This window comes from Rana temporaria, chromosome 13, assembly GCF_905171775.1.
Source record: "Rana temporaria chromosome 13, aRanTem1.1, whole genome shotgun sequence".
In the NCBI taxonomy this organism is placed as follows: domain Eukaryota; kingdom Metazoa; phylum Chordata; class Amphibia; order Anura; family Ranidae; genus Rana; species Rana temporaria.
Window position 1 is genome coordinate 86386325 of NC_053501.1, and position 5429 is coordinate 86391753.

A 5429-nucleotide genomic window follows, 5' to 3' on the forward strand; every position below is an offset into this window, starting at 1 on the left:
GCTATGGAGGGTTGCTATGAAGGGCTGCTATGAAATGGTTGCTATGGATGGTTGCTATGGACTGGTTGCTATGGACTGGTTGCTATGGATGGTTGCTATGGACTGGTTGCTATGGACTGGTTACTATGGACTGGTTGCTATGGACTGGTTGCTATGGACTGGTTGCTATGGACTGGTTGATATGGAGGGTTGCTATGAAGGGTTGCTATTAAATGGTTGCTATGAACTGGTTGCTATGGACGGGTTGCTATGGACTGGTTGCTAATGACGGTTGCTATAGACTGGTTGCTGACTAGGGTTGCTATTGTCTGGTTGCTATGGACTGGTTGCTATGGAGGATTGCTATGGACTGGTTGCTATGGACGTTTGCAATGAACTGGTTGCTATGGATTGGTTGCTATGGAGGGTTGCTATGAAGGGTTGCTATGAAATGGTTGCTATGGATGGTTGCTATGGACTGGTTGCTATGGACTGGTTGCTATGGATGGTTGCTATGGACTGGTTGCTATGGACTGGTTGCTATGGACTGGTTGCTATGGTCTGGTTGCTATGGACTGGTTGCTATGGACTGGTTGATATGGAGGGTTGCTATGAAGGGTTGCTATGAAATGGTTGCTATGAACTGGTTGCTATGGACTGGTTGCTATGGACTGGTTGCTTTGGATGGTTTCTATGGACTGGTTGCTATGGACTGGTTGCTATGGACTGCTTGCAATGGACTGGTTGGTCTGGACGGTTGCTATGAACTGGTTGCTGTAGACTGGTTGCTATGGACTGTTGCTATGGACAGGTTGCTATGGACTGGATGCTATTGACTGGTTGCTATGGACAGGTTGCTATGGACGGGATGCTATGGACGGGTTGGTATGGACGTGTTGCTATGGACGGGTTGCTATGGACTGGTTGCTATGGAGGGTTGCTATGGACTGGTTGCTATGGAGGGTTGCTATGAAGGGTTGCTATGAAATGGTTGCTATGGACAGGTTGCTATGGACGGGTGGCTATGGACGGGTTGCTATGGACGGGTTGCTATGGACTGGTTGCTAATGACGGTTGCTATAGACTGGTTGCTGAGGAGGGTTGCTATCATCTGGTTGCTATGGACTGGTTGCTATGGAGGATTGCTATGGACTGGTTGCTATGGACAGTTGCTATGGACTGGTTGCTATGGACTGGTTGCTATGGAATGGTTGCTATGGAGGGTTGCTATGAAGGGTTGCTAAAGACGGTTGCTATAGACTGGTTGCTGAGGAGGGTTGCTATCGTGTGGTTGCTATGGACTGGTTGCTATGGAGGATTGCTATGGTCTGGTTGCTATGGACAGTTGCTATGGACTGGTTGCTATGGACTGGTTGCTATGGACTGGTTGCTATGGAGGGTTGCTATGAAGGGCTGCTATGAAATGGTTGCTATGGATGGTTGCTATGGACTGGTTGCTATGGATGGTTGCTATGGACTGGTTGCTATGGACTGGTTACTATGGACTGGTTGCTATGGACTGGTTGCTATGGACTGGTTGATGAGGAGGGTTGCTATGAAGGGTTGCTATGAAATGGTTGCTATGAACTGGTTGCTATGGACGGGTTGCTATGGACTGGTTGCTAATGACGGTTGCTATAGACTGGTTGCTGAGGAGGGTTGCTATCGTCTGGTTGCTATGGACTGGTTGCTATGGAGGATTGCTATGCACTGGTTGCTATGGACAGTTGCTATGGACTGGTTGCTATGGACTGGTTGCTATGGAATGGTTGCTATGGAGGGTTGCTATGAAGGGTTGCTAAAGACGGTTGCTATAGACTGGTTGCTGAGGAGGGTTGCTATCGTCTGGTTGCTATGGACTGGTTGCTATGGAGGATTGCTGTGGACTGGTTGCTATGGACAGTTGCTATGGACTGGTTGCTATGAAATGGTTGCTATGGAGGGTTGCTATGAAGGGTTGCTAAAGACGGTTGCTATAGACTGGTTGCTGAGGAGGATTGCTATCATCTGGTTGCTATGGACTGGTTGCTATGGAGGATTGCTATGGACTGGTTGCTATGGAGGGTTGCTATGAAGGGTTGCTATGAAATGGTTGCTATGGATGGTTGCTATGGACTGGTTGCTATGGACTGGTTGCTATGGATGGTTGCTATGGACTGGTTGCTATGGACTGGTTGCTATGGTCTGGTTGCTATGGACTGGTTGCTATGGAATGGTTGATATGGAGGGTTGCTATGAAGGGTTGCTATGAAATGGTTGCTATGAACTGGTTGCTATGGACTGGTTGCTATGGACTGGTTGCTTTGGATGGTTTCTATGGACTGGTTGCTATGGACTGGTTGCTATGGACTGCTTGCAATGGACTGGTTGCTCTGGACGATTGCTATGAACTGGTTGCTGTAGACTGGTTGCTATGGACTGTTGCTATGGACAGGTTGCTATGGACTGGATGCTATTGACTGGTTGCTATGGACAGGTTGCTATGGACGGGATGCTATGGACGGGTTGGTATGGAGGGTTGCTATGGACTGGTTGCTATGGAGGGTTGCTATGAAGGGTTGCTATGAAATGGTTGCTATGGACAGGTTGCTATGGACGGGTTGCTATGGACGGGTTGCTATGGACGGGTTGCTATGGACTGGTTGCTAATGACGGTTGCTATAGACTGGTTGCTATTGTCTGGTTGCTATGGACTGGTTGCTATGGAGGATTGCTATGGACTGGTTGCTATGGACAGTTGCTATGGACTGGTTGCTATGGACTGGTTGCTATGGACTGGTTGCTATGGAGGGTTGCTATGAAGGGTTGCTAAAGACGGTTGCTATAGACTGGTTGCTGAGGAGGGTTGCTATCGTCTGGTTGCTATGGACTGGTTGCTATGGAGGATTGCTATGGACTGGTTGCTATGGACAGTTGCTATGGACTGGTTGCTATGGACTGGTTGCTATGGACTGGTTGCTATGAAATGGTTGCTATGGAGGGTTGCTATGAAGGGTTGCTAAAGACGGTTGCTATAGACTGGTTGCCGAGGAGGGTTGCTATCATCTGGTTGCTATGGACTGGTTGCTATGGAGGATTGCTATGGACTGGTTGCTATGGACGGTTGCTATGAACTGGTTGCTATGGACTGGTTGCTATGGACTGGTTGCTATGGAGGGTTGCTATGAAGGGCTGCTATGAAATGGTTGCTATGGATGGTTGCTATGGACTGGTTGCTATGGACTGGTTACTATGGACTGGTTGCTATAGACTGGTTGCTGAGGAGGGTTGCTATCATCTGGTTGCTATGGACTGGTTGCTATGGAGGATTGCTATGGACTGGTTGCTATGGACGGTTGCTATGAACTGGTTGCTATGGACTGGTTGCTATGGACTGGTTGCTATGGAGGGTTGCTATGAAGGGTTGCTATGAAATGGTTGCTATGGATGGTTGCTATGGACTGGTTGCTATGGACTGGTTGCTATGGATGGTTGCTATGGACTGGTTGCTATGGACTGCTTGCAATGGACTGGTTGCTCTGGACGGTTGCTATGAACTGGTTGCTGTAGACTGGTTGCTATGGACTGTTGCTATGGACAGGTTGCTATGGACTGGATGCTATTGACTGGTTGCTATGGACAGGTTGCTATGGACGGGATGCTATGGACGGGTTGGTATGGAGGGTTGCTATGGACTGGTTGCTATGGAGGGTTGCTATGAAGGGTTGCTATGAAATGGTTGCTATGGACAGGTTGCTATGGACGGGTTGCTATGGACGGGTTGCTATGGACGGGTTGCTATGGACTGGTTGCTAATGACGGTTGCTATAGACTGGTTGCTATTGTCTGGTTGCTATGGACGGTTGCTATGAACTGGTTGCTATGGACTGGTTGCTATGGACAGTTGCTATGGACAGGTTGCTATGGACTGGATGCTATGGACTGGTTGCTATGGAGGGTTGCTATGAAGGGTTGCTAAAGACGGTTGCTATAGACTGGTTGCTGAGGAGGGTTGCTATAGTCTGGTTGCTATGGACTGGTTGCTATGGAGGATTGCTATGGACTGGTTGCTATGGACAGTTGCTATGGACTGGTTGCTATGGACTGGTTGCTATGGACTGGTTGCTATGAAATGGTTGCTATGGAGGGTTGCTATGAAGGGTTGCTAAAGACGGTTGCTATAGACTGGTTGCTGAGGAGGGTTGCTATCGTCTGGTTGCTATGGACTGGTTGCTATGGAGGATTGCTATGGACTGGTTGCTATGGACGGTTGCTATGAACTGGTTGCTATGGACTGGTTGCTATGGACTGGTTGCTATGGAGGGTTGCTATGAAGGGCTGCTATGAAATGGTTGCTATGGATGGTTGCTATGGACTGGTTGCTATGGATGGTTGCTATGGACTGGTTGCTATGGACTGGTTACTATGGACTGGTTGCTATGGACTGGTTGCTATGGACTGGTTGCTATGGACTGGTTGATATGGAGGGTTGCTATGAAGGGTTGCTGAGGAGGATTGCTATCATCTGGTTGCTATGGATTGGTTGCTATGGAGGATTGCTATGGACTGGTTGCTATGGACGGTTGCTATGAACTGGTTGCTATGGACTGGTTGCTATGGACTGGTTGCTATGGAGGGTTGCTATGAAGGGTTGCTATGAAATGGTTGCTATGGATGGTTGCTATGGACTGGTTGCTATGGACTGGTTGCTATGGATGGTTGCTATGGACTGGTTGCTATGGACTGGTTGCTATGGTCTGGTTGCTATAGACTGGTTGCTATGGAATGGTTGATATGGAGGGTTGCTATGAAGGGTTGCTATGAAATGGTTGCTATGAACTGGTTGCTATGGACTGGTTGCTATGGACTGGTTGCTTTGGATGGTTTCTATGGACTGGTTGCTATGGACTGGTTGCTATGGACTGCTTGCAATGGACTGGTTGCTCTGGACGGTTGCTATGAACTGGTTGCTGTAGACTGGTTGCTATGGACTGTTGCTATGGACAGGTTGCTATGGACTGGATGCTATTGACTGGTTGCTATGGACAGGTTGCTATGGACGGGATGCTATGGACGGGTTGGTATGGAGGGTTGCTATGGACTGGTTGCTATGGAGGGTTGCTATGAAGGGTTGCTATGAAATGGTTGCTATGGACAGGTTGCTATGGACGGGTTGCTATGGACGGGTTGCTATGGACGGGTTGCTATGGACTGGTTGCTAATGACGGTTGCTATAGACTGGTTGCTGAGGAGGGTTGCTATCGTCTGGTTGCTATGGACTGGTTGTTATGGAGGATTGCTATGGACTGGTTGCTATGGACAGTTGCTATGGACTGGTTGCTATGGACTGGTTGCTATGGACTGGTTGCTATGGAGGGTTGCTATGAAGGGTTGCTAAAGACGGTTGCTATAGAATGGTTGCTGAGGAGGGTTGCTATCGTCTGGTTGCTATGGACTGGTTGCTATGGAGG